Genomic DNA, 27,565 nt, shown 5'->3' on the forward strand with positions numbered 1-27,565 from the left:
TATTAATGCATATAATTAAGATAGTACTTGGCTCTTGAATCACACTGTTCATTCTGAAATTGTCTTAATTACACAGCTGCTCCTCTAGAATGAAGCTCTCTTTGTTTAAAAGCTTAAATATGGAAAAAGGGACAAAATTTCTTCCTCTAAGAAGAAAACCTCCATTTCACATTTCTGGCTATGTTGGAATCAGTGGCTTCTCTGTTTAAGGAAGGGGATAAATCAAGGGCATAATAATGCCAATTTTTGTTTTAATCCTCTACTTGGAGTAAACCATAAACTCTCTTGATTTATTTAGTTGTTGAGGGTTTTTTTTCTTTTCTGCATTATTGAAGATAAAAAGCTCAAGAATCTTGCATTCTTTGAGTTGGTTCACATGTGATTCCTCTGGTTTTCCATTCTCTGAGATCTGGAAACTCAGGCATCCCTAAAAGCCAGATTAAATCTATCAGATAAGGCACCTGCTTTTCACCAGTTTCCAGTTTGTGAAGCATAAACCTAGCTTTAACATGAGCCTTAACCTTTCAGTGTTACAATAACATGTTAAAAAATGCCTCAGACAAGTCTATGGAGTTACTTCAGTCTTCTGCAAGGCAGCTGAGAAGTTATGTTCAATTTGCTGTCAATTCTTCTGCTTTAAACATTGCTGCTGTAAACTATCAGCCTCTCCTGTGAGTGTTTGGAATGATGCAGTAAATCAGATTATAGCTGTCCTTTATTTACTCTGATGCACAAGATTTCAGCAGTGGAGGTTTGATTCAGAGAAAATGAATGAGGATAGTTAAAGTAAAATATAAATAGAGCTCACTAAAAAACAAACAAACCAGCCTTTGTTTCATTATGTGGCTCTTAATTGTACCATGAGTGTAGCAGTAGCTCTCATTAAAGTCTCCTGGCAGCTGCCTTCTCTTCATCTCCTTCTGCAAGCTCACCCACAAACTCCCAGGATTTCCTGGGGACATGAACCCAATTTGCACCTTGGAATGGGGCACAAAGGGACAAAACAAACAAAAGAAGCCTGTGTGCATGTGCTCTCAATAAAAAGAGCATAGCTTTGCCAGCCCACCTGCAGCCACCACCACTCCCCTGCACCTAGGACCCTTTTCTGCACTCTGTCAGTGTGCAGCAGTGTCCTCACCTGGCTGGGCTGAGCCAGAGCCCTCTGATTTCTGCTCCTGTGTCTGTGCCTCAGCTGGGGTTTGTGCTGTGCAGCCAGCTCCCTGTTCCCCAGTGCTGCAGTGGGAGCACACAGTGTTGTGGGGTCAGCATCAGACCCCAGCTGCTGGGGGAAAACAGCCCCTCTGTGGCCCCTGGAGCTCCACAGCAAAGCCCAGGGCTGCCTATAAAATGAAAATAAGCTCCTCATTGCTGAGTGCAGTCTGTGGGGAGCTGCTGCCATTCCCTCAGCACAGACACAAGGAGAGCTCAGAGTCTGCCTTACACACCCTGTGTGGGTGGGTTTGTTCATTTCTGGTGGGTTTTTAAGTACATATGTTTTGGGGGAAGAGAGAAAGTGAAAAAGCAGTGATGGAGTCAGAGCATGGAATAAATCCAGCATTGGTAACAAAATGCAGTGTACAGCAGTCTGTGCTGAAGAAGGGAAGCTTGCTGAATGGTACCCAGTGCTTCCAATTCAGTAATGTACCATCAACAATTACCTTTAATGAAGCTTCATCTATTGCCTTAATGAACAGGACATGCTACCTTTCTGACATCCTGAGTGTAAAGGTACAGTGAATGGGAAAATAGTCTTGGAAAGGGTACTGGACAGTAGCCTTGAAAGGAAGACCTGTAGTTCTGGAAAAAGAAGCTACTTTTCAAGCAGAGTTAAAAGATGTTTTCTTTAAAAAATAGTCTATTAAAGACTCTGTGAGTCTCATTACTGTTCATGCAATAGCACGAGTGGGAGATTAATATTCTTCTTGAAGGAATAAAACTGCAATATCTCTTGAGCAAATCTATTCCCACATGGAGGAGGGAGCTCAAAAGCAAACATCAGCTTACTGCTAGTTATGATTGTACTCCTGGATCACATGTGGAGCCTGCAAGGGCCCTGGCAGTATCAGTTGCACTTTTCTAATGGTTTCCCCCTGAAGTTCAATCCCACTGTTATCATGAACTCAGTCCCAGCATTACTAGCCCTGGGATCACGAGGTCACAAAGTCCTTGGTATTTTAGAGCAATGCATCAGCTACTCCTGCTTCCTGCAAGCTTAACTGGCATGATGCCTGAGTGCCCAGCACAAGGGCTCCCACTGCTCCAACTTTATGTGGAAAATCATTCCAAAGTTTTAATTAGTTTTAATTCATAATCACAGAGCAATTTTCCATTGCAGATGGAAATCAGTAGACAAGTGCTACTATTTTTATGTATACATATGTTTTACAAAAAGAGTTGCAGTTTATTCAGAACCTGGGCTGGACTGTGACTGTTTAATTACTGCTCACACAGAAGTCATTTGCAAAGTGTTAATTTCTGAAATCAATGCACTGCAGTCCAATAAATATTTAATGCTTCCATCTGCCGTTTTTAAGTTAGTTACCAACCCTGCTGGATGAAGTCTGTGAAACAGTTATCTGCTGTTGACATAAAGAAGGGTTTTGAGATCCAGCTTGCATGGAAACCTAGAAGAAAGCAGGTTTCCTGAACCCAGTTTTGTTGTCTTTATTAGGTTAAATATGGGTATGGACAAGATTGCGTGTAGAGACATGTTCATAGCAGACAGACCAGTGTAGAATTACATCTTAATTTTATGAGGGAAAATACATTGAGTCTGCCCTAGTAAGGCTATGACTGAAGGTCCTAAGTGTGAATTTTGGGAGGAATCTAGTTGGAGCATGCAGTATCTTTTCCACAGGGAATAGCCTAATAAAGGGAAGGGCATGGTGGCCATTCCAAGGAGCAGGGAGGAGGTGAAGCCCCTCTCCCTGCCTGGACAGGAGGGAGCACACGGGGCCGTGCAGGCAGCTGGGGATCCCATGGGTCATGGCAGGATCTCAACCTCACTCTCTGCAAAAGTGGATGTGGCAAAACCTGTCTGCTTCTGGCTGCATGACAGACTATTTAATTACTGATATTCATGGAGGATTTGGGGCTCTGTGGATGGGAATGCCCTGTGCCAATGCAAATGTCACTGCTCGTGGTACAACACAGGGCCCTCAATGATTAGTTCTGTTTTACTGTTTTTCTAGTACAATTATGTTTAATTCATGTGTTGTTTCATCAAAGTGTCTGTCACTCAGGGCTTGGCCTCATCTTCTTCAATAGCTGGGAATAAAATTACAATGTGTTCCTTCAGTGAGACCATATTTCCAGAATATCATCACAGCTTTATGATGACACAGGGCTTTCTGTTTAGCTGAATGGATGCACTGAATCATCATTTTAAAAAACAAATATCTCTTGAGCTTGGATCATTAGACTTGTCCCATCTCACATACCGGGTTACTCTGAATCAGCAGAATAAAGAACCTGTGACAAACATTTCTTGTTGAGTCAGGGTACACCAGTAGTGTCATGGGCAATTGCAAATTGCAAAGCACCAAACAAAACAAGACTGGTTTCTCAGGAGATGTTCTTTCTTTGAGCCCTTCCCCAGCCTAGTGGCAGCTTCCAGGCGTTATTTGGAAATAGTGGACTTGTCTGAATGCCCCTTGTGTCCCTGAGATGCCTAAAGCTCCTGGAGGAGCATTGCTGTCAGCACCAAATGCTTTAAATATCAGATCCCAAAGCGCCCATGTGGGCTGCTGTGGGATGGGTGGAAGCCTGTGCCTGTAAATATGAATCTGTAGTTTAGATAATGGTTTTAGCAATGCATTCAAATTATTGCCCAAAGCTATTCCCTATTGTGCCCTTGCTTGTGAAAAGACCAGCCCAGTCTAAGCCTAATGAAATTGGGTCCTGTAGCTTTATGCTTTGCAGCTGGATGTAATAACTCCAGCTAATGCACCAGGGAGGTGCAACAGCAAACTTCTTATTGCACTTGATGAGGCTGCTGCAGTAGTGGATGGATGGCTGTGGGGATGGCTAAATGTGTCAGTCAATCTATAATGAGACTTCTGGATTGAAAATTTTTGCTGGATTATGGAAGAAGCTTTTGAATTGCTACTGTGATGGGCTCCCCTTGTGTAACCAGGTACTACAGTCTCTTTTTGGCTTTCATGTGGGTGGTGATGTGCCAGAAAGTAAGAAAAAAAAGAAAAAGAGAAGCATGGGAAATAGTGTTGGAAGCATGATTTGCAGTATTGCTTTGGTCCCTATATTTTATTTGAAGATGGCTTTTAAACCTTCTGGGGCAGGTGCTGAATGGTGCTCCATGGTTTGATTAACCAGCATCTAACCTCAGGAAATCCCCAGCAGCTGTAAACAAATATTAAATTAAGTAATCTTTTGGCTAATGGCTGTTCCTCTACTGCCAGTAAAGTGATATCCTGGGCAGTTTTCTTACTGCTTTTATCCCATTTCCTGAGGGAGCCAGGGCCACTGCAGTCAGGTGAAGTGCATGGGGACAGGAACCTCCTCTCTGTTTGTTACTCTAGATTTGGACATGTGCATGGTGGTGGGGCACTCCCAAAGAGCATGGGGCACTCTGTGTCCCCATTATCTCCTTTGCAGCTCTGTTCTTCAGGAGAACAGAGTCTGACCACTGCAGAAATCTGCTTGGTAATGTGAGACAGCATGGTCTACTAGTCACAGCAGGGCTTAGTAGAGATAGATCCCTGTACTTGATGTTCCCAGGTCTCCCATGCAGATACCAAGGCATTTCACCTCTCTGCACCTCAAAATACCTATATGTAGGGATAAAGGAAGGAGAGACTTAGAGATGCATTGTTGTTCTGGTATAATTCTAACCAGAAACAAGCTGCAGGAAAGAACCAGCAGTTCCCAGTTCCTGCTGCTGTCATTTAGACCCAAATTAGTGACTCAGTGTGAATTCAAAGGAGGTTGGAGGTGGTCAGTGTTGGGTTTGCTGTGGGTCCCCATTTTACAACTGGTAGCCACTCAAGAAAATATTTTCCACTGAAAAAACAGTGGAAATATTTCCTTTCCCCTCCCCATCTTATTTTGAAAATTTAGTTTTCATTTGCATCCCTGAATGGACTTGCTGTGCCATGCCTGTGTCCTGAGGCGAGGGACGGGACAGGCTGGTCTGGCCAGGGAGAGAAGCCAAGGAAGGATTGTCTCTTGTGGCTTTGCTGAAAGTTAAACTCCTTTGGGGGGTTGTACTGAAGACTGAAGGCATGTCTGAGCTCAGGATGTGGGTTGTCATTTGACCAGCTTGTTGCTTTAATTTGATGAGCTTTTGAATGATTTAGAGAAGATTCTCCTCCTGCTGAGACCTCTTCTGCCCTTTGTGCAAGCGGGCTCTTCCTGGAGGTGACAGTGTGTGCTGATTTGTAAGGCTGTCCCCTGTAGGTTCCTGAAGGCTGGTTTCCCAGGGCTGCGATCTTCACATTTTTGTGAAAGAAGAATATATCTGTGCATCAGGGATTCAGCAGGAGGAGCCAACAAGGCAGCCATATTGTAATGCTTCCATCCATGTTTCTCTACCACTGGAACCTCTCTCCTGTCTTGCACAGAGGCCAGGCAAGATGCTGGGTTTGTGGAACAGTGGGATACTTGCAAGACAGTACTTTGCTTCTTCATAATTTCACAGTAGAGGCCTTATTGTGCTGCCTCTGTGAGCTTCAATCTAGGAACTTGCTTCCCAAGACCATATTAGTATTCTGCAAAGCAAACAGGAGTGCTTTCTTCATTGAGCCAGCTCAAAGGACTAGTGTGGGTTGGCTATTGTAGGAAATAAAATGGCTGCTGAAAAAAAATAAGCATTTAAAAAAAAAACCAAAAACAACTTATGTTTTGCTTTGAATTATTTAGGTTTAAAAAAAAAAAGTTGGTTTAAATGGGTGGGGGCTGGTTCAGGAGAGCAGTGTTGTGAGAGCCAGCAGCCCCCCAAGCCTGCAGGGTGAGATCCCTGCAGAGAACTTGACTCCTGTGGTTTCCTGCGGGGCAGCCTGCACAGAAAGAACCTTGTAAAAGAGAGAAGGAAAGACAAGCTGTGGAGGAACAGCACTTCGATAATACTGCACTTTCTGGATATCAGAGTAATTCTATGATACAGGAATTGAATAGTACAAATCCAGCTGATAACCGTTTGGGTAAATAATAATAAAAGAGCTGGGACAGTTCAGCTCTAGCATGACTAATGTAGTGATTTTATATATCATGAAGAGAAAAATACACCAGCACAGAATGTTCCTTTCTGCTATTAGTCAGGTGTGCAGATGTCATTGGGGAACGTTTGGGCCCATGCAAAGGGATCAGCAAGCACACACCTTTGGGTCTGTTTTAAGCTTGGTTAAAATACCCTGTTTCTATGTCCTGAACATCTGTGCTTGATGCATTTCAGCTCCTTCCCATCTTTAATGTGGGGACTTCCTCTCTAGCAGTCAGGGAGACGACAGCCCAGGCAATCTGTTTCTCCTTTACTACATTAATAGCATTTGCTAGTGTTAAGAGACCTCTGCAGCTCTGGACAGCAGTAATGGTTACTGTGGTTTTTTATCTAATGACTAAGAGAAGCCGGAGATAGGTGATAAACCTGGCTAAGCATCAAGTGCTGAATGACAGGGCTTGTCTCTGAGCAGGTGGGAAATGGCAGATTCATTGCTCTGCCTTCCTGCACCTCCCCAGGTGTACCTTATGGCATTAAAAGCTTGGAATTGTTTTGTTTTGGGTGGAGTTAATTGGAATGGGCTGCTGAGTTAATTGGAATTAAGTAGAATGGGGCAGCTGAGTTATCTCTTTCAATCTGCATATTAATGCCACCTCACACTCTCCTTCCCTTTCCATCCCTCACAGAGCAGAGGAGGCTCCCTGGTGCTGCCCGTGTGGCAGAGGTGGGTGTTGAAACTCTGAGACCTGGCTTCTCTCCCCTCAGTGCAGTAACTGCTGAGAAATGCTGCCTTCCACTAGCACATTTGATTTGCATTTGTCTCCTCTGGTTGCTGAGGTATTCCACCTCTTTTTTTTTTTTTTTTTTTTTTTTTTTCCTGGAGAGACACTGATGTGACCAGCTCAGGAAAGGTCTGCCTTTAGCAACAAGGGGATATTGGGAGCTCTGCTTTGAACTGCAAGTATGTAGTTTCTCATCCATAGCCTAGATGAATTGCCAGTTGTATTTTCATTTAAATTATGCTTCTTAGGACAAAGAATACAACATAAAGTCTACTTGATTCTCATTTACTTGGATGAGAATGGGTTCTGGCTTTCAAAGTGTTAATAACCAGTGTTGTTGGAGTTTATCTTACAGCAAGCCAGGAGCCCCTCTAGGATTATGGTCCATGTGCTCTGGTGCAGTAAGAAATATACAGCCTGTGCCTTGGACAATGTGTACTGTTTTAAAAATGGTCTCCTATAGATATTTATGATTTGCCTGTCAAGCTTTTAGTGAGCTCTGTGTTTAAAGAGCTCACTAAAGTTCAGCTTCATTCTTCTTTCATTTTGGTGGTTGTAGTTAAAGCAAAACTAAATTAATTACAATGGCCACTTAAGTAAGGTAACATTATTTCCAGCTTTCTAAGAAAGTGTTGGAAAGGAAAAGTGCAAACCTTTGCTAGATTTGGCAGCTTGCTTGGAAACTCTATCCCTGTGTGAGAGTGCATTAAAAATAATGCTCTCTGGCAGCTCTTCTGGAGCCTGGAAGATTAAAGGTAGTAACCAGCTCCGTATCACGGATATCTTTCGTTAAATCAGAAATCACAAATATCTTAGGCTTACTACTCAAACTGGTGGGGAGAAAAGCCCCTGGTCACACTTAATTTTAATGATGTTTCAGTATTGCATGTTCTTCCTTTTCCCCCAAGCACCATGATAAGGTTTGTGCTTTCAGACGATAGCGCAGGCTGAGCCTCACTGTGGCTCTCTGGTGGACAGTTCCCGTGTGTTGAGTTTGCTTGGAGCTTCTCTGCTGATGCCTGCTGCTATATTGTCTCTTCAGCTGGGCTTCAGCCAAGTTTGTGAGCAGAGATGAGGCTCAGCCTCTGAGTTTGGACCTAGCTCTTGAGTTTCCTCCTGGGGTGCCAACAGGCCGAGTGTTGGATACCAACTGTACCATCTCTGCTAATAAATCACACAGTCTCAAGTGATAAAAATGGGGTTCTAAATCCAGGATACTGAAGAAAGTGGTAGCTGCTATGCGGTGGGAAAATAGCATCCTGCCCCCCAGCTGTCAGCAGTTAGAGATGTGTGCTGTTGGAAAATGTAATGTTGTTTTTTTTTTTGCTTTATGCCTCTTTCCCTTTTTGCATAGAGACTTATCCATTCAATGCTTATGACAGTGCAAGAGTATTAGTAAACATAAGCTTGTTGATAGTTGGCATTCTGATGCTTGACTGGAGGGAAGATCTACAGTTTAAAAGGGGATTGGAATAATAAACCCCCAAGTGTAACCTATGCTTGGGAAATAGCAATGGTTGCTGTTAGCCTGGAGGGTGTTGGGTTTTTTGTGTAGCAGTGAAATAGGATCCTTGAATGAGAACTGTATAATTGTGCTGGAGCTTTGTGTCTGGGGTTGTGGCTCCTGTTCCTTTTCAGTGTGATGTGTGACCTGAAGAATTGCTTTGCTAAGGACACTGAGAGGTGGTGAATTTACAGGTATCTTTATGTTCAAGTTTTCTCTTTGATTCCCTTAAGCATAAGAATCAGTGACTTTGCCTCTGCTGCAGACAGGGTAATTTCTCTAATTTTTAACTGTTTGTTATCCTAACTAGTAGTGATAATTATTCAATAGTAGCATCTTCTCAAAAAGAAAAATAATTCCTTTTCTCACTTCACACAAAGGAGAGCTGGATGTGTGACTCTGGAGAGGAGGATAAAGGCACAAATACTGGCTTGACAAGGCTGTGCATGCAATGATTCTGCAAAATGCACCAAGTCTTCAGATCTTGATCCTCTTGGGATCTTCACGGGGCTTTAATATTGCTCCCTTTTCTCTTGCCCAGATATCTTGTTTTGATTTCAGTGCTTTCAGCTTGAACCCCTTTCTCTCCCCTTCCCATCACTGGGGCACAGTAAGTGTTTTGTGCAGCAGAAAACACCGTAACCTCCTGAAGAACGGCGCTGTGGTCTTTTCCCCTTGTGTTCCCAGACGACTGTACGTGCAGGATGGTGGCAGTGCCCTCTTTCCCCACGCTCTGTCACCCCACTGCCTGGTGAAGTACAGCCCCCGTGAGTCGGTGACTCACTGCAGAGCCTCTCAGCATTATAAAAACCCCCACAAAACCAACCTGCAATGTAATTGTTCTTTCCCACCAATTTTCCTGCTAGGGCTCTGGCTTTGCTTGCAGGTGGGCTGGGAAGCCCGTGACCACCTGCAAGGGGCAGAACTGTCATGTTACTTCTGCTTCAGCAGCCTCTAGTGGGGAAAGTTAATGTGGTTACAGCCAGGGCAGGAGTCCTCCTGTGCAATCACTTTGCTGGCGTTGTAGACCACCCAGAGGAGCAATTTAGTGTCTGGAGTCTGAGATGAACTCTGCTTTAATCTGTGGTATAAGGGAAAGCTGACAAATAGGAGAAAAGGCTATATTTTTTTTTTCCCAAGAGGCCAATATGTTTTTTTCCCCTTTGTGTTTTAAATGTGTAGAAAATAAAACTATCTAGAGGTGAATGAGTCACTTTCATGAGTCACCAATAGTGGGAAGAGGGGATTTAATATTTGCGAATCAGAAGCAAAAAGTACAGTCTGTTCCCTGCTTGGTGTGAGCGAGAAAATAATGGACAATTTTAAAGAGCTGTTTTTCTCCTGAAAAGAAGAATAAGGATGAGGTTTCAGACTCTTCATCTAGGGGTAAATGGCTGCCACCCCTCCTGGTGCTGTGGTCCTGCTGGTCCCTTGACTGGGGTACTTCTTACCTTGTGGCTTTTCCAGACCTCGGGACTTCTGTCCCACACTGCCAGTGTCTTTCTTGGTGTGACCTTGGGCATCCCTCTCCACTGCTGTCACACGGTTTCTCCTTTATAATATGACACCTTTGCCAGTAGGTTAGAATGTACAAAGAGCCATCTTTGTGCCTTCAGCAGCCCCTTTTCTCCCCCAGAGAGCAAAGACTGGGCAAACACAGGCGGGTGCAGCAGGAGGGGAGGGTGAGCCAAGGAGGGAAATCATGCTCTGGCCATGCTGGTTACTCTCAAAGGCCTGTTTGGTGGTGCCTAAGTGTGAAACCACCTGAATCTGCCTCGTCTCTCCAAGGCTTGTGGGTCGTGACTCAGCGTAAGAGGAGGAGGAGGAGGATGTGCAGGGCCTTCCTCCCGTGTCCGCCAGCTGTCACTGTTGCTGCACACTCCCGGATGGCCGGTGCCTTGTGTCCGGCTGGGATTTACTGCTGCCCCAAAGCACTGAGCTTGTTTGGTACATCCGGGGTGTGAGAGTGTTTATCCTCATCTTAACAACCTGTTCCTAAAGCCACAACTTTATTGCCTACTAAAAGGCTCTGTGAGAGCTCCAGAGATAATTTTAGTCCATGCACATTTTACACATTTTTCCCCCCACCTTGGTTGTAACAGTTTTAGATTTTTTTTTAAAGGCATTGTTGCAGAACTAAAACTCCCTCAAAGTGCTTCTCTGATTAAACAATGGTTTGTAAAATTGAGGGGGTTGGAAGTAATAGTAAATTAGGAGAAGTGGTCACAGCAGGATCTGTCAGGTTTTGGCAGCATGCATACACACACAGATACCCACATATCTGTCTGTGTGTGTGTAGGCACTCAACTTCTTCCACCTTGTATTCCATATGAATTTGCCTTGAATTAATGAGAACTGCTTGTGCTTGTAAAGTGAAGAAGATGGATTTTGCCTCCCCAGTGTGAAATGGCTCACAGATGGAAGTATGGAGGTGTTCGCTGAGGGCTATTCTAAAATTACTCCTAGATGCAGTGAGCATCTCTTCAAGTGTCGCACTTTAACCATCTGAGCTGAAAAACACAAAGTTTGATTGAGCAGGTGTAGGCTGGACACCAGAAAGAATTTCTTCTCTCAAGGAGTGGTCCAACATTGGACCAGGCTGCCCAGGGAAGTGCTGGAATTGCCATCACTGGAAGTGTCGGATTAGATGACTGTGGAGGTTTTTTCTAACCTCAATGATTCTATGAAATTAGCCTGATGTTCACTCTATGGTTTAAGAGACCTTATATCAATATTGTAATCAGGTTTTTCTTGAGTTCAGATATCCCAATACTTTACACTTGAAAGGACTGAGTGAGCATAGTGTTACTTGAAGTTACTATTGATGTACTTTGTGGAGATTATGCAGCAGCAAAATGCCCCATCATGTGGTTTTTTTACCTGTAACCATGTTTTGGATTTGAGGTCCCAGGTTCTTCTGTGGGAGACACAGATGTAAACTGGAAGTTGTACTTTAGACTTGCAGCAAAGAGCAGCATCTGGCTTTCAAAATATAATTCTGATAAAAGCAAGCACCAATTGACACAATTTTCTCCATTTAGATTAGATCCTGCCTCGTGCAAACGTAATCCAGAGGAGAAAGTGAGTTCCTGGCAGGGACAGATGGAAAATCCGGTTCCTGCATTGTGCTCACGTACTTGCTGCTGTCTCCTTTCAAACCTGTGCTTTCTTGTTGGTTGTCTCTCTTGAAGCTAAGCATTAAGAACAGCAAATTGGTGTTTTTAAAAACTTTTCTCAATTCCTGACCAGATTGGGAGCACTGAATAAAAAGGGGAGGATCTCTGGGTACATGTGTCTGTGCACAGCCAGACCTGCCTAGGACATCTCCTGGGAAGAGCTGGGCTGAGCTTTAAATGGGTCTCTTGCAGGCATGTTGCTGTATCAGTCTGACCCCTCCTGTGCCAGGTGGCTGTTTGGCCAGAGGGAGAAAAGGCACCTTTCCCATCTGCATTTCTGCTTTTCATTTGGCAGTGCAGAGATCTGGTTTGCTGCCAGTTGAGTAGCTGTACTCGCAGCCGTGCCGTGCTCTCCGCGTCGCTGTGCGTCTGAGCCATGGGCTGGGGGATAACGAAGAAGCAATTTGTGATCAAAAAGGCTGTTTCTTTCTCTAATGAGGTATTTATACATGCAGTTCAAATAAACACAACCAGAAATGGGGCGTCCTGATGTGTGCTTTGAAAACATGGCTGGACTTACGGATGTGGAAGGATGCTGATAAGGAGTTTGGTCTTTTCCAAGCTCTCTTGCTTGCCTCTCCTGCCTGCAGCTCACTGCTGCTACTCTTGTGTTTCTCCAGACTATTTTTAATTGTTTTCTGCTGATGTGGTGACTTCTGTCTGGGTCTCCAGGGAGCAGCAGTAACATGGGTTGTGCTCCCTGCATAGCAGTAAGGGTGGAATGGATCCTTATCTGGGCTGCTGCCTTGCTTTTGTGCCTGTTGCAGCCCTGGTGTTTCCCACTGAGGGGTGGGGAGCTGGCACCCCACTGCGCTGGGTTTGGGGAATAAAAAGGTTTCTCAATAGCTTAATTATGGGTCATATAATGTATTAATGAAATGGATGGAACTTAGTCTTGATTTATGCAAGAGGAGCTGAGGATGAGTTTCCTCTAAGTTTTTGTGAATGATGGGGTTTGTCCCCTTGTTGACTTGTAGAACCTTTCCTTGTTTCTCTTCTGCCTCTCTCCCTCTTTGTTTAGCTGCAAGCACTCTATTGAAATTCTGTTGCTGAATAAATGTCACATCCCGAGCAATATTGTCTTTGTTTTCCATGTTTCTTTGCCACGCTGAGGCTCATTGTGTTTATCAGGTTTGAATAAACAGCCTGTGGCTGTGCAGAGATGGGGAAAAGCAAAGGAAGGGTTAAGTAGGCAATACACAGATCCTGCCAGCTGGGATGTGAGCATATGTCCATGTGGCAGGCTGAGGTGAATTCAGTTTGCCTAGGCTGAACCTGAGTAAATAAGCTCTGCTGAGATGTGGTAATATTAGGTTGAGCTCAGTATTGCACAAAAAGTGGTCATACAGCTTCCTTGTGGATTAGTGGTCAGATAGGGTAAGAATGCATCTGTTCAAGGAGTGCAGCCTAAAAATACTTAATTCAAGCCTTGCAGCACTAAATAACAGTCCTGATAGTTAGAAATACAACTAAAACCACTTAAATAGCAAGAGGGAAATGAAATTACTTGTTCTGATTTACATTCATGACAGCAGTTAAAAGAATCTGTGTGGTGCAAGTTTGCTGTAAAGCAGTGAAACTTCCCTTAATCTGACATTTAAGAGACCAGTTTTAAAAAATAACAACCTGACTGTCACCCTGGCAAAAATAATGGGGAAATACAACGGAAAAACTGCTGTGGGGCCACACACTAAGCCTGGTTCACATTGAGAGAAACTGGAGGGAGACATGTGGTTGCACTAAAATGTGACTCGGAGCTCACACGTGTTTACTCCTCACTGAATCCATCCCAAAGACTCTTAAGAGAAAAGAGATAACCTGGTGCTGCCTTCGCTCTGCTGCGGTTTCCAAAAGAGGCCGCTGGCTGTAGGACTCCCCTTCATCTGCACTCTGGAAACAAACAATCAATTTTTCATTTTTAGTGGTTAATTCTGAAAATATGAAGGTCTGTTTAGTCTTGTCTCCCTTACATAAACCAGCCAGAACAAGGCAGCTTGAGGGGAGTTTGCAACAAGTTCCCTTATTTGGAATAACAGCCACTGGTGTAATGTGGCAGCTGTGGGACATCCCCACCCTGGTGGGGCTGGAGGGGTCGGGATATTTTTGTGATGGATCACAGGCCTGTGTTGGGGGAGCCGTGAAGGTAATGGACCCATTTGAGGAAACACAATGAGCCAGATTTGGTCCCAAGCTGTGCCTGCTACTTGCACCCAGTTTGTAGGAACAGGTTGTGATGTGAATGGGTCTGGAAAGGTGAAATGCAGAAGAAAATGAAATTTGTGTTGAGCCAAACTTTTTCATAGAACTTCCATGGTATGACCTTCTGCTTTTCTTCTGTAGGGTATAACACTATCCTACAAAGTCTTCCAGGAAGAGCTGCTGTCCCCTGCCAGTCAGGTACTTGTGGGCAGATGCCACCCTAAGAGGCTCCTTGTGTCATGGCTGTGAACAGGCTGGAGGGGTGGCTGGATGTCTCTGGATGTGCTCAGAACCTCCCTGTCACTGCCCTCCTTCCTCCTCCTCCTCCTCTCCACAGCTGTTCTCACCCTGCTTCTCTGGAGGACTTTGATCCTGCAGAAAGGAGCCTGGAATGCCCCTTTTGGATGTTGGATTGTCCTTAGTGAGCTCTCTTTTTCTGTAGGCTTCAGATTTCAGTAACTTGATAATTGCATGAACCTGTAAGTCTTTCAAATGTGCAAATTTCTGTGCCCTTCCTGCCTTCCTTCCCTCCCTCCCTCCCCCCATTAAAATAACTTTATTTGTTGAAAATCCATTGCACACTTATTCTATGGCAGATACTAAGTACGTTTAGAATATGATGGTACTTGGATATGCATTCATCACTGAAAGAGCCAATTTATTTTTATTTGTTCAGTAAAGCATGAATGATAGTTCAGATCCCAAACAAATTCTGTTTCCTCCCAAGATTTCTTTAAGTATAAATAAACGTGATTTTAATACAGCTGTCTCATAAATTTGCTCATGAATTTGGAAAGTAAACTTGCCGCTATAGGTAAGTATTTATCATTTTATAGTCTTCTAACCAAACTTCCATAAATGGTGTTTTAAGCACTGTCTAAATTATTTCCATGCCATGTCAAATGTTTCAGAGACTGTTTTCACATCCTAATGATGATTTTCAGACAATGGCAATCTGCCTTCCCATGAAGAAATGTTTTCTTTTCACACAGCTTTTTCTAAAAGTTATTACAAGAATTTGTATTCCTGCTCAAGGTGTTTTATAAAATCTGCTAGTTCAGCAATCCACCCCTACTTAACCAAACATTTAAGTGTGTATTTGAATTATACCTGCTACAAGAGAATGAATCTAAGTTCACATGTCAGGAGCAAGAAAGAGATCCAGAAGGACCTACTGCCTGGCCCTTGAACTATTCTAGAGGATCTCAAGACATTCCTGTGAGTGCTGCAGCTGCCTGTCCAGGGTTTTAGCCACACAATCATTCCAAGATTTCTTCTAAGATGAATTGATGGAATTGGAGGAGCCAGAGCACATCTGATACACTCAGCACTCTGTCTGTTCAGCATTTGTTACATCAGTAAGTTTTGGAGGAACTGCTGCAATTAGCTCATGTTCTGTGCTTGAAGGATGGAGCAAGAGGGAGTTGTCCTGGCTCCAGGGACAGAGGCAGCAGGGTGCTTCTAAGAGCTCCTCAGTCCTGTTCATACTGCATCATCCCACACCATTTTTGAGCAGCCAAGCACTTTGCTTTTGCCTGCTTACTCAGATGGGTGGGATGAGCTTTTGTACATTTGCTCTTTTTTCTTAATCTTTTCCTTACTAGCACTTGGTCTTAACTGACAGTCAGAACCACAAAAGTTTATTCTCCCATTCCACCCACCTTTTCCTTTAAAATTCCCACTTCTAGAGTGAGCAATAGTTACAGATGCCTTCAAATTGCATTGCTCTTTCTGTAAACAAAGAGCTGACATCTGGCATATTTTGAAGTTGCTTTATTGAATCTTGATTGTTCCTGTAAATAGGCTCTGTGTCTGTCATACCTCAGCAGCAGAGAATAGATGGATCACTTCCTGCAGGGACAGAGGGGAGAGCCCTTCCCTGTGGTGACCACAGGCTGGAAGGTTGATGCCCACAGGGCTGCTCCTGTGAAACAGGGACTGTTTCTGGGAGAGTGGGAGGGTGCACACACCCTCACAAGTACCTGGGCATTATAGTGCTGGTTGGAATCACAGAATCACAATAAGGTGAATAAACATAGATGGAAGAGAAAAAGTGCTGGTAGATTTTAGGAATGAGTCAGTTTTTGGGTGAAGCCTTGTTTTGGTAGACTCAGATGTAGATTGACATGAAGCTCAAAGAATGTTATCAAGATTTAAAGGTTTTATTCTCCTTTTTTTCCCCTTCTATTCCAAGCTAGTGCTCCAGAGTTTTGAGTGTGAGCCGGTGTTTAAGTAGGTTTCATTTTTAAAAATTGGGAGATAATATGTAAAATTTCCCCCATTGCTGTACAGTTGGTAAAAACCTTAAAAGCTTCAAGCATGATGGTGTGGAAATCTTCTTTAAACAGCTTGAAATCCAAAGGCAGCCAATGGCAGAGAAACTGGAGACTGAACAATGGTTTTTAACATCAAGGTTATGTCAGCTCCTTGTTCCATGTAGCAATCACCTAATTCCTGCTGTTGGGTTTAAGATCACGTTTCCTGCCTCCCTTACTGCTAAATGGGGCCTTAAAAATCATTTACAGAGGCTATTTTGACATCTTTCTGCTGAGGTGAAAAGTGTTGTTTCTAATTTACAGGCTGGAGGATAGGCAGAGGAAAGTGAAATGATTTGTTAGGGATCATAGAGGAGGGTTAGTAGGGTCAGGAATTGATCCCAGATATCCTAAGATCTCACTTTTTTGCTGCGTTGGGGAAAGCAAATCTTCTGCACTTACTACAGGAACTGACAGAGGAAAAAATGTTTTTTTAAGCTACATTATAAACACAATTCCTTTTCAATAATATGTGTTCATGCATATCCTCTGACGAACTCTGAAATTTATTATGAAGGGCTGTAATTCTTGCACATCAGAGGGGAAGAAATGAAATATTTATCTTAATCTCTATAGCATATTCCATATTTTCCTTGCTTTTGATTACATTTTTGTGCGGCGAACGATGAATTCCCTCGCCTATTAATAATTTATTGTTACTGGAACATAATAATGTAGAATGCAGTTCGTCCAGGAAAAAGCTTCAACAGGGAGTGAGTCACTGATGGTAATAAACTTCCGTTCCTCTCAATAGACCATAGGACTGTTCACAAAAAATGTTTTTGCCATGATTCCTGAATTGCTTGTGCTCTGTGCAGCAGCTGGTAGAGATAAAACTGAACGGAGCTGGGCAGACTCCCTGTCTCCCCTCTATTACTATAGCATGTTTCTGAATCATACACAAAAAATGTTTTGGTATGTAAAAGTGACTTCAGAAAAGCAACTCTGAGTAGAAAACAGCCAGTGGGGAGCAAGGATACATTCCCAGAGCGTGATCTCGAGTGTGATATCAACCATATCTCTGGTGCTCAGCGGGTTAGCAATGCATGGCTGTGCAGTGCTGAGCTCTCCAGCATTACCCTTCTGTGAGGAGTGTTATCTCCCAGGAGCCCTGGGGCCTTCAGGAGGCAAATGTGAGCTGAATCTGATGGTGTTTCACAGCTGCTTGGGTTGGGGTGCATCTTTGCATGTTACTGTCTGTAACCTCCATCTTGTTTGGTGTGCAAGATCTCAGTTGCAAAGGAGTGGTCTCGTGTTTGATGGAGAGTGTCAGGCACGTTCCCTGTCCTGCTGGATCCAGGCCCTCAGCAGCAAGCGCCCCATTTGGGTCCAGGAGAGTAAAATGTATTTCTGGCCATGATCTTTGCTCTTCCCATGAAGAGGCAGTATGATCAGTGACCAGATAGATAATAATCACCTTTTGAGGATGTTGGTTCTATTGAAAATGGCATTGGTGGGGTCGTGAAGGGCTTAAGCATTCCCCAGTCAGAGAATAGTTTCTCTAGCATGAGTGTTCAATATGTGGTGTGAAGAGTTAAATGCCTTTAACATAATTTCCAGCCTTCTTCCATCGGAGTCCTTTCCAGGCTCCTGGTCCTCCAAAATGCTACTGCATCCACAGGGGAGGGTGTTGCTTTCTGGGAGCTGTATTGTTCTCAAGAACTGAGCATATAACCACGAGGGACAGGCTCTGTACAGCTCATTAGAGCTGTGTCTTTTGTATCTGTGCACAAGCTGCCAGACATGTAAACACGATGGTCAAAGGTTTTGCAACCTAGGCCTGAGTGAAGGGAAGGAGTTGACGTAGCTGCCATGTGAACTGTAGGGCTATGGCTGGACAGCCCAGTGCCAATGGGAAGCTATGTTACATAAACAGTAAATGAATGCAGCTTTGTCTGAATAATGCTTTTATTTCTCATTTTTCATATGGTGGCTTTAGTTGACAGATTTTGTGATTCTGTTATCCTTCAGAACATGTTTTCTTTGTAAAGCCTGCAGTTGGGTGACTTGGGTTCTGTGCTGTTATATGTAAAGCTGACTATTGCAGTGCTTATACATGTACTTTATATGCTTTTCCCCCCTTTTTTTCAGTACAGCATTAAGCCTATGTGGTTTTTTTAGGCGTTAATAAGGTATTTTGAACTAATACCTTTCACCACCTCATAATTTTTGTCATGTTTAACAGGCTTCCAAATCTTCTTTCATTAGAAGCCTCAGTAGATTTCACAAAATTTCAGAACTGTTTGCCTTTGTGTTCCTCCCAAGTGCAGCACCGCTTGTGCAGTGGTGCCCAGCAGCAGCACCATGGTTGGGTGTGCAGCGTGCCCCAGGTGAGCACAGACAGGCTGTGCAGCTTCCTCACTGTCACCATCTCACCTTCAGGGAAGCTGAAAGACCCATCCTGATCAAACATCTTTGGATTTTTATCTCCTCTGCTGAAAGTAAGAAGTTCTCTTTGAAACACTGTGACACATGAAACTGATGAAGCCTCACAAAAAGAACCACTTCCTTCCCACCTTCAACAACTGAAGGCTTTTCAGTTTCACATGAAGCTCCTAGCCTGCTGCTAGGGATTTGAACATCTTGCAGATGCCCACATACCTGGCTTCCTGCTGTTTACTAGAAGATGCTGTATACCAGCATCTCATGCAGGTCAAGGTCACAGGCAGACTCTTTGCCTCTCAGTCCAGAAGGTACCCTCCTAAATATTTGGGGCAGCCCACTTGAGGCTCCATCATACCTGTTGTGCTCTGCATCTTCTCGTGTTCTCTCCATGAGTATGTGCAGGAAAGCAAATTGCACATACATAAGAAAAAGAGGTATTTGCATTCACAAAATGGGTGTTCATGTGTTGCACTGCTTGGCCTCTCAAGTGCTTCCTCAGCTGTAGAAACAGTTGATAGATTTCCACAAAACTGTGCTTTATTGATGAGATCCCCACAGACATGCAAATCCCACCTCCAGTGCAGAGTTGGGCATTCTGGCATTTTCTTTATTCAAACTCCAACTTCTGAAGACCTGGATGTGTTGAGTTTGGTGCTGTGCTGCTGCACGGAGTCTTGTCAACTCATTGGGGCAAATGGGGCTGATGTGGAGGTTGCAGAGGTCAGAGCAGAGCTGGAGCAGCTTCTCCCTGAAGCTCCCAACATGAGCTCAGTGCAGTTCTGGGTGCTGCAGGGCAGTGATGTCACTGCTGCTCTCACTGATGTAGGTGTCACTGGGGAACTGCTCTGCACCTTCCACATGGCCCACCACACTGCCTGCTTTTCCTTTCTTCTTGTGACCTGGAGCAGGATGGACTATGTGTGCTCAGTGGTGGTGCTCATAAACAGTTTTGTGGTTGTTAAGATATTCTTCAATGCTCACATTTATCCATGAAACAGCCAGGAAGGAAAGGGCAGAAGGTAAAAGAAGATGGAACATACTTTTTTTTTGGCACTGGCTGGCTGCTGGATTGATGTGTGGGCAGCATTGTGCTGTGGGTATAGGGCATGCAGTGTGCAAGTGTGAATTGCAGGGGCAGGGATACCCTCTTTCCCCTGGGTACGTGCTGCACCCACAGGCAGTGTTGGTGCAGGGTTATCACAGACTCCTGACCAGCTGTAGCAAGCTTGCAGAAAACCCAGGAAATTTGGTGCCAGTTCTGGATAGTCTCATGAATCTTAAAAGCCTTGAAAGCTGTGTGAATAATCTCTAAAGAAAATAAATGCAGAGTGCTGCAGGGAAGGATGGCTGGATGCTGGCTGTCTGCTCTCCCCAGGTCTTGCTGGCTGCTACATTCAGCTGCCCTTGTAACCCAACAATGATCCCTGCTCCTGTGATGTTCTCCTTCCCTGGTCCTTGCTGACCATACTCTGCAATGACTCAGTTTTTCATACTGATCTCTTTCCACCAGTATAATTTTTTTTTTCAGTACTTGTTCATATTTTTCAAATGGCAGGTTTCCTTTCCCCACAGAATTTATTTATTAGGGGTGTTTCCTTCAAAATGTACCAAATTTGTATCCTCGAAATCTGCTTGCCCTCTGCTGTCTTCTGCCAGCCTTCCTATTGCCTCTTGCTTATTTATTAAGTCTTCCTAGTGATTGCATTTCCTAATTAGTGTGTTCTCTCATTTCACTTACTGTGCTGTGTCTCTCTTCGGGTGATGTGTGACTGGATGTGCATCTGTCCATCAAGTGATCCTATGGATACCTTGACTAACTTCCTCCCAAACACAGAGTCATCTGTTCCATAGAGTCTAATTACTGGAATTATCCTGAATATCCTCATGGTTTCTTCCTGTCAGCTCAGCTACTTATATCTGTTAATGGATTTGACTGATGGAATGAGCACTGCTCTCAATCAGCTTTTAAAACAATTCCTGACTATTAACTTATTTAATAATTATATTAATTTCTTTTCACCCACTTTTCATATAATTTTGAATTTTAGAAGGTTTCCTTTACTTTATGAAACAAGTCTCTTTTTGAGAATTTTAAATTTTTTTTCTATAATTGTCACTTTCTGACATCTGGTAAAATATATCCATCATCACTCATATTTTTCCATTAATTCTCTTTCCCAGCTAATTTTGCTTGTAATTACTTTCCTTTTTGTGACTTGGGTCTTTTTCTCCTATGCATTATTCTGTAATTACTGTTTTGAACCTACTATATTTCACATGCCAAATTCAATCAAGTTGAGGAACTGGAGCACCTGGCTGCTACTATTTTTATTCCTTATCTCCTGTTTCTGTGTGGAGATGAGATCTGGTGTGGCATTTCTCCCCTTACTGGAGACCTCAGGTGAACGCTCAAGTTACAGCTTAGCTTCAATTAAACCCTTGGGTCTTCGGAGGTGTGGGCAGGAGCTCATCACTGCTGGCATTGCTGGTCAGGCACTCACTGCTGTGGCTCTGTGTCCTCCAGGCAGCTGCCAGCCAGGCACCCAGCCCCAGTGGGACACTCCTTGTTGTCCTTACTGGAATCTGTCCTGCAAAAGTATTTGCTCTGTCTTCTCCCCACGTGGCTTCTCAAGCTGACAGCATCCAAGATCCTCGCTGTGGGTGTGAGGAGCCAACACTCTCCTGGTGTTCTCCTTGCTGCTGTACCAGGAGTGCAAAGAGCACAGTGCTGATCTTACAGCATCAGGGTAACTCAGAAATAGCCAGTGAGCTCCTTTATGTTCTGCCTCTGCTCCTGGAGAGTCTTAAATTGTTTGGTGAAGTGGCCTACTTGTCACAATCTCTCTGTATTGATTATCCTTTGTGTGATAAATAAGATGCACTTAGGGCAGGCTCTTGGTGTGGTGATGCTTCTGAAATGAGTATTGCTAACAAACCTTCCCTCACGGATAGATTCACCTCCACGAGGAGAGAATCTCTAGTGTTTTACCACACGTTTGAGCAGTCTGAGAGCTTGGACATCACTGGTTAGTCTGGCTCACTTGCTAGGGAGTAATTAGTTAAATAACTGGTTATGTGTCCATGTCTGTCTTCAATCCTTTAACTGGATCAATGACTTGACCTAGCAGAGCAATTCCTAATTCCTTTATGAAACTTTGCTGAGAGCCTGGACTCTCTGCAGTCCAAGAGGCTGCTACGTTTTCATTAGTGGTTCTCCAGGAAGGCAACTAAGAGCAGCCTTTAGAATTGGTGTAAAAGAGTGATGTTAAAGGAATATTTTTTCTTATTTGAGGTGAAATAAATCCTTTTAAAAACAATGAGTTGGCCAGAGAAAAATCAATCAATCAATCAAGTACCTGCAGGACCCTTCTGCCTGTGGTATTTATCTTGCCCTCAGCAGCTGAGCTCTAAAACCAAGATATGAGGTATGTCTGCTGGAGACTTAAATGAGGAGATTTTTTTGGAGAAAATATTAAAAAATATACATAACTAACAATTGTATCAAATAAGATCATCTGAAAAATGCCTCTGTAGTTTTTCTAGTAGCTTCATATCTGAGACAGGCTTAAATTCATACAATTGTTTGAAGGGAGTCACTTCATTTGAGTGAAATCTGCAGACAGGTAAGTGCAAATCCATCACCAATCCCCACCTGTACCAGCAGGCCAGACTCAGAAGCACTTTAACTAGTGGAATCTCAAAACAGTCCTAAAGTTTAGGAGGTCATTTGAAATTGTCGGGTCACTCGATGGAGATAACAGCACAATGCTGTTCTTGGACAGAAGAATTTGAAGGTGCAGATAAATATTAGTGTAGAGGGGGTCTGGGGGGAAATCTCATGAGAAATTATGTCATTCTGTTGCAAAAGAATGAAATTTTGTGCTCAGAGGAGCTGGCTGAAGCCCCACAGCTGGACTGGGGGAGGCATTCCCCTCAGTGATGGGAGCTGAACTGGGATAACATGTTCAGTGTTGGTCAGCATGCTTTGAGAAAGGCGTGGAAACACTTGACAGAGCCCAAAAGAGAAGAACAAGAACCATGAGACAGAGGGAGCTGTTTCTGATGAGAGAACTGTAGAAAGAAGTGGATTAATTTCCTTTAGGGAGGTGAAGGGGGGTGAAGTTTTTGTTGCAGAAGGCTGTGAGAAAGGGCAGAGCAATCCCCAGTCCTTCAGCAGCAGGGAAAGGGGAACCGGCTTCAGTGGAATATTTTAGCCAAATATTTTTGAAAACACTTCTGGAGGTGGAAGGGTAGGTAGGCATTAGGACCTGTTACTGCAAAAGAAACCAGTTTCACAGGAGGTTTTGTTAACAAGTCAGACCACAGACACCAGGTCCAGCTCCTCACTACACTTTGTGCCCTGTTCATGCTGCAGCTCACTCTGTCCCTGTTTCCTCACATCCCTGTGTGCTCCTTGCATGGATGGTTGTACTGATGATCCTGGGCTGAGTCCTGGCAGAGGAAATCCATCACCAATCCCTGCAACAGCAGTGGCAGCTCTGGGATGAGCAAGAGTACAATGGGTAAACCCCAACCTGGTGGCCCCACCTTGGGAGTGAAAGGGTGCTCAATCCTATGGAAGAGTGTTGTATTATAGGATTAGGGGTTGATTTGCTTAGGGGTCAGATGGGCAATCCTGGATTTCTTTTAGGAAGCCATAGCTGAAATCTAAATTACAAGTCTAGTTATAGAATCTGAAAAGTGAAAAAAAATCCCTATTTGTAAAATCAATAAAAGCAATTTATAGGCACCTTGATAATCTTATCTCTTGCCAATGGAAAGGAGGAAAAATCAAGGTGGCTGGTCTTGCATGTATCTTAAAGTTCAAAAAGCTAAGAGAAGTAGACAGGTTTTAGGTCTTGCCTTAGGGAATTTCCTTTCCTTTCCTCTTCCTTTTAGATGTACCAGTTTGGTATTATTTTACACATCTGCACATCTGACACAACAAAGATTTTTCTCTCTGATATAGGAAGTATTTTGGGAATATCACTTGGGAACTTTAATGTTCTTTAACCTGCTTTAATGTTCTTTAAACTGCTAAATAATTTGTTACTTTTTTACACATTTTGAGAACACCACAGTCCTTCTAAACCCCCTTTGAAGCCTCAGGAGTTTGTTTGCTCAGTGATATCCAGCTTGCTGTGAATATCCAGCCTCTGAAAACCAGGCCTATTTGTTTACTTGCTCTATGTGATGCTGCTTACTATTGTGGGATGGATTAGCTCTAAATGCACCTGATCTGGTGCTCACCCTCCACCTGTATCCAAGCCCCAGTTCTTGCCAAGAGTCTGCATTGCATGGCAGGATGCTGTAATGGGAGAAGTTGTCAGGAGAGAGCAGAAAGGAGCTTTGTGAGAGCAGACAAGAGCAACTTGCGCTGGAGCAGCAGATGTGACTGTTGTTTTGTGCAAGAAGATGATTCCCTAATCCTCTTAAGGACAGCCTGGGCAAAATCCCCTTTGTGACATTAGGCACAGCTCTGGGCCAGGTGGCCCCAGCTTCTGTCGCTGCTTTGCTCTGAGGAATCTGCTGCTGCACAAACAGCCTGGCTGCCAGGTGTGGGGCACAGCCCCGGGGACAGCCAGCCCCAGGCTGCTGTCACACCTTTGGCCAGGGCAGCTAAGCACTCCTGGGGGGCTTTAGGGCCTCGGAGGCTGTGGGTGTCACAGAAATGCTCTTTCTAGCAGTCATGTGTGTAAGAGGGTGGTAAAACATTTGGCCAAAATAAAAAGGGTTGACTGTGAGGTGAGGGAGGCACGGGGTAGAATGGTGAGGTGAGCTGGCACAAGGAATATCTTAGAGCTCCCTCTGCCTTTCTCCAGGGAAAGCTCCTTTCACTGATGTGTCTGGCCTGTGTAGTTGCAAGGAAAGTTTTTTCCTCGTGGTTGGATTGTGACTAGGGTGGTGAAGGAGAGTGAGCAGGAGGTGGAATGGTGGTCTGACAATTGCTATAATTTCCCTGCTATGTCTTACACTTTCTATGTGACCTTGGACAAAATATTTCATCCCAAAAAATGGAAGGGACTCTGACCATGCAAACAGTCTGAAGCAAGGACTTGGAAACTTTGACATTTCTCCCACTTGCCTTAGTTGATATTCATTGTACAAGTCAGTGGTCCTTTAAAAAGTGTTATTGTCCAATAATAAACCATTTTATGATTTCATGCTGAATAAAACATACCCTCAGAAGTCAAAACCTAAGCTCCATCCATTGCTTTCTTTCTTGGTGCCCTTCAGTAGCTTCTGTTCTCTTCTGTTCTTTTCATCACACCAACCACCAAAATCTGCACCTTGCACTTGCCTCCCTCTTATTTGGTGCTACAGGGAGTGATGAGAGCCACTATGAATGCCATATGCCGCCTTTGTATTTTTAGCATAACTGAAATTACTGTGAAGACAAATGGCTTTGTGATTGTTGTTTTCCTTTCAGTTTGGTGGACACCACTATTTTTGTCCTTGCTTTAACTAGCCAAAGAATTTTGGTAAGCCAAAATTCATCTTTGGAATGACATAAAATGTTTTGTGGGGACACATTAAGGCTGTGAAGTTCTCTGGATTTTGGTGAAGATAATTTTGGAGGGTGCAGTTCTGAGGTTTTTACTTGGGCAGATCTCCCGCTGACTCATCCAAGACTACCATGTTAAAGTCATCAAGAGGAGATTTTATCAAGAGGATACAAGACTGTATGTGGTATGTTTCTGTAATACATTTTTGGTGTGTCCAAAGCAACTGGTATTAGCTTTATTTCCATGTTTTCTGAATTATTTTTGATTTCTTCACCACTCTTGCTCATCTGTTGTAAAAACACCCTTCCTGACATAAGAAAGGAGACAAAGATTTCTGGCCTTGCTTCCTTTATAAGAGATGGTGATGGCAGTGTCTCAAGTTGCTGGTAGCAACAACTTCCTTGGGGGGAGAAGATAACAATTTGTCCAATAAAATTCAACATCCCTTCTGCGGTGACACGCAGCACCCTCACTTAGTCCTTGTAGCTCAAGATTCAGTTTATGTAGAGCTGGCACACTGCAGGCATTTCTAGGCTGGAAGGTGTTCAACATCTGACTGTGTCAGTCAGCCACTGACTCTTCTACAGATTATATGAATAATGTGTAAAATGTCAGATGTGTCACTTCACAAAACAGTTTTCAGATAGAGGCTGTGATTTTCTTGCTCTTTTGTGAGTTTAAAGAAACTTAGACATTTCAAAAGAGCTTCTTACTTAAGGTTCCTAACAGTTTGCTGAAAGTCTGGTGTTAGCCATGGAAGCCCAAGTCCATGGATCAGTCATGTAAGCAGGAACAAGCTGTTCAGGATTTTTCTCTCTTCATATCTTCCCTCAATGAAACTTCTGTTTACAAAAAGAGAGTGCAAGAAGGAAAGGAGTCTGGGACCTGAGCTTTCAGATGTTGAAACAAACACTTGACCTGAAATTTGGCCATTCTGGGACCTGTTCCTGGCTCAGCTGCTGCCTTTGAGGAGCTTCAGTCTTTGTGGGCTTGGGTTCATTTCATGAATAGGTAAAAAGATGATTAAGGGAAAAAAAAAACCCAAAAATCCAGTGTTTTCATTAAATTATCTTCACCAAGCTGTAAAGATGGAACTGTTGCAGCCTTACATACTTTTTTTTAGCTTCAGTAGAGCTACTCTGCATTTCTACTAGTACAAAGATCTGAATCTGTCCTCTTGGCTGCTCCACTTCAGCAATTGATTCTAAATCAGCCTTGCTATCCAAACATGTAGAATTAAAGATTTGTTACTAATTATATAGCTGTAATTCCTGACTCTTTTTCTTCCTAGTTTAGTCAAAATCCTTCTGACATTTAGCAGATTGACATTCTCTTAGCATCTCCACAACAATCTGTCCAGTTTGTTTAAGAAGACAAAATTTTTGGAAGAAACTGCAGCATCTCTGCTGGAAACTCAAGTACCTGGCAAGAAACACTTGAGATACTTGTTGAGCCGGCCAAGTTCTGCTGTTATGCTTAGTGATGGGCAGTTGTGTGATCTCATGTGTCTTTGGCTGAAGAGGGTTCACCTTTTGTTTTCTTCTAGAAGGCTCAGGAAAAAGCAGTGTGGAGTTACAGAGCACTGCAAGAGCCCTGTTGGCCTGCATGGTTCATTCTCTGCAGTGCTGACTGCTCTCTGTGGTGAGAGGTGATTGATGCCAGCATGACAGACACATGGTCCTGTTTCCAGTGTGCTTGCACGTTTCCTCATTCCCATGGGATAGTGACTGCTCGCCAGTCTGACACTGTCATCAGCACTCAGTGAGTATCTCACCCACCTCAGGGAAGATATAAAGTGCTGGATGATGGTTCCTGTTCCCATAGGTCTGAGGAAGCCTGGGGCGGGGGGGAAATGTTTCCATTTTAGAGTTGTCACTTTATATTTTAAGGGTCTACCTAGTTAAGAACTAAACCTGACCTAGGCTAAGGACACAGGATCTGTGTCCTCTCAAACCAAATAACTACTGAAAGGCAGTCATCACTCTGCACATGAGCACGGATGAAAATCACATTGTTTAAATGAACAATTTAACCCATGGTTGGAGGATCCCAACTCTACCTGGGGACTGTATTTCTTCAGCCACCTGGGTTGTAATCTCTACTGCTGTCCAACAGCACACCAAAAGCCCCCCAGCACTTTTCCTTCTAATACCCGAATAGCTTTGCTCTGCACTTAATTTTTATTTCCACCAGTTAGTGGTGATGTGATCTGTCAAAGAGCCTTAACAAATGTGAAAACACCTCAAAGTGTGTAAAAATTGTTTAAGAGAATTTTTCTTTTGTTTTCTGTTGTGGGCTGGCACTCTTCCAGGTGTTTACACCCAATGTATTTCACATTTCACAGTGATCCTGCTGACCCCCACTGGTGCCCCTGCAGATCAAGATGGGAATGAGTACGTGATGTGTGCTGTGAGCAAGGCTTACCTTTTTTTGGTTGTTCGCTCTTTATTGCTGCAGTTTGGGTGATGTGACTGCAGGCATTGTTCCATCTTATTGGGCAGATCAGTTATCTTGCAGGCAAAG

General features: G+C 43.6%; 1 protein-coding gene across 2 annotated transcripts in view; it reads left to right on the forward strand.

The window, feature by feature from the left end:
* NEURL1 (neuralized E3 ubiquitin protein ligase 1) overlaps positions 1-27,565 on the forward strand; it is a 143,024-nt gene that overhangs the window by 15,867 nt on the left and 99,592 nt on the right. Inside the window, exon 1 of one of the 2 annotated variants that reach the window (XM_064431215.1) lies at positions 3,994-4,135. The exons of the other annotated variant lie outside the window; for it this stretch is intronic. The gene's annotated coding sequence lies outside the window, so the exon portion shown is untranslated. Of the gene's footprint in view, positions 1-3,993; positions 4,136-27,565 lie in introns of those variants that run through there. 2 annotated transcript variants of the gene reach the window in all.

The sequence above is a fragment of the Passer domesticus genome, chromosome 8 (assembly GCF_036417665.1).
Source record: "Passer domesticus isolate bPasDom1 chromosome 8, bPasDom1.hap1, whole genome shotgun sequence".
In the NCBI taxonomy this organism is placed as follows: domain Eukaryota; kingdom Metazoa; phylum Chordata; class Aves; order Passeriformes; family Passeridae; genus Passer; species Passer domesticus.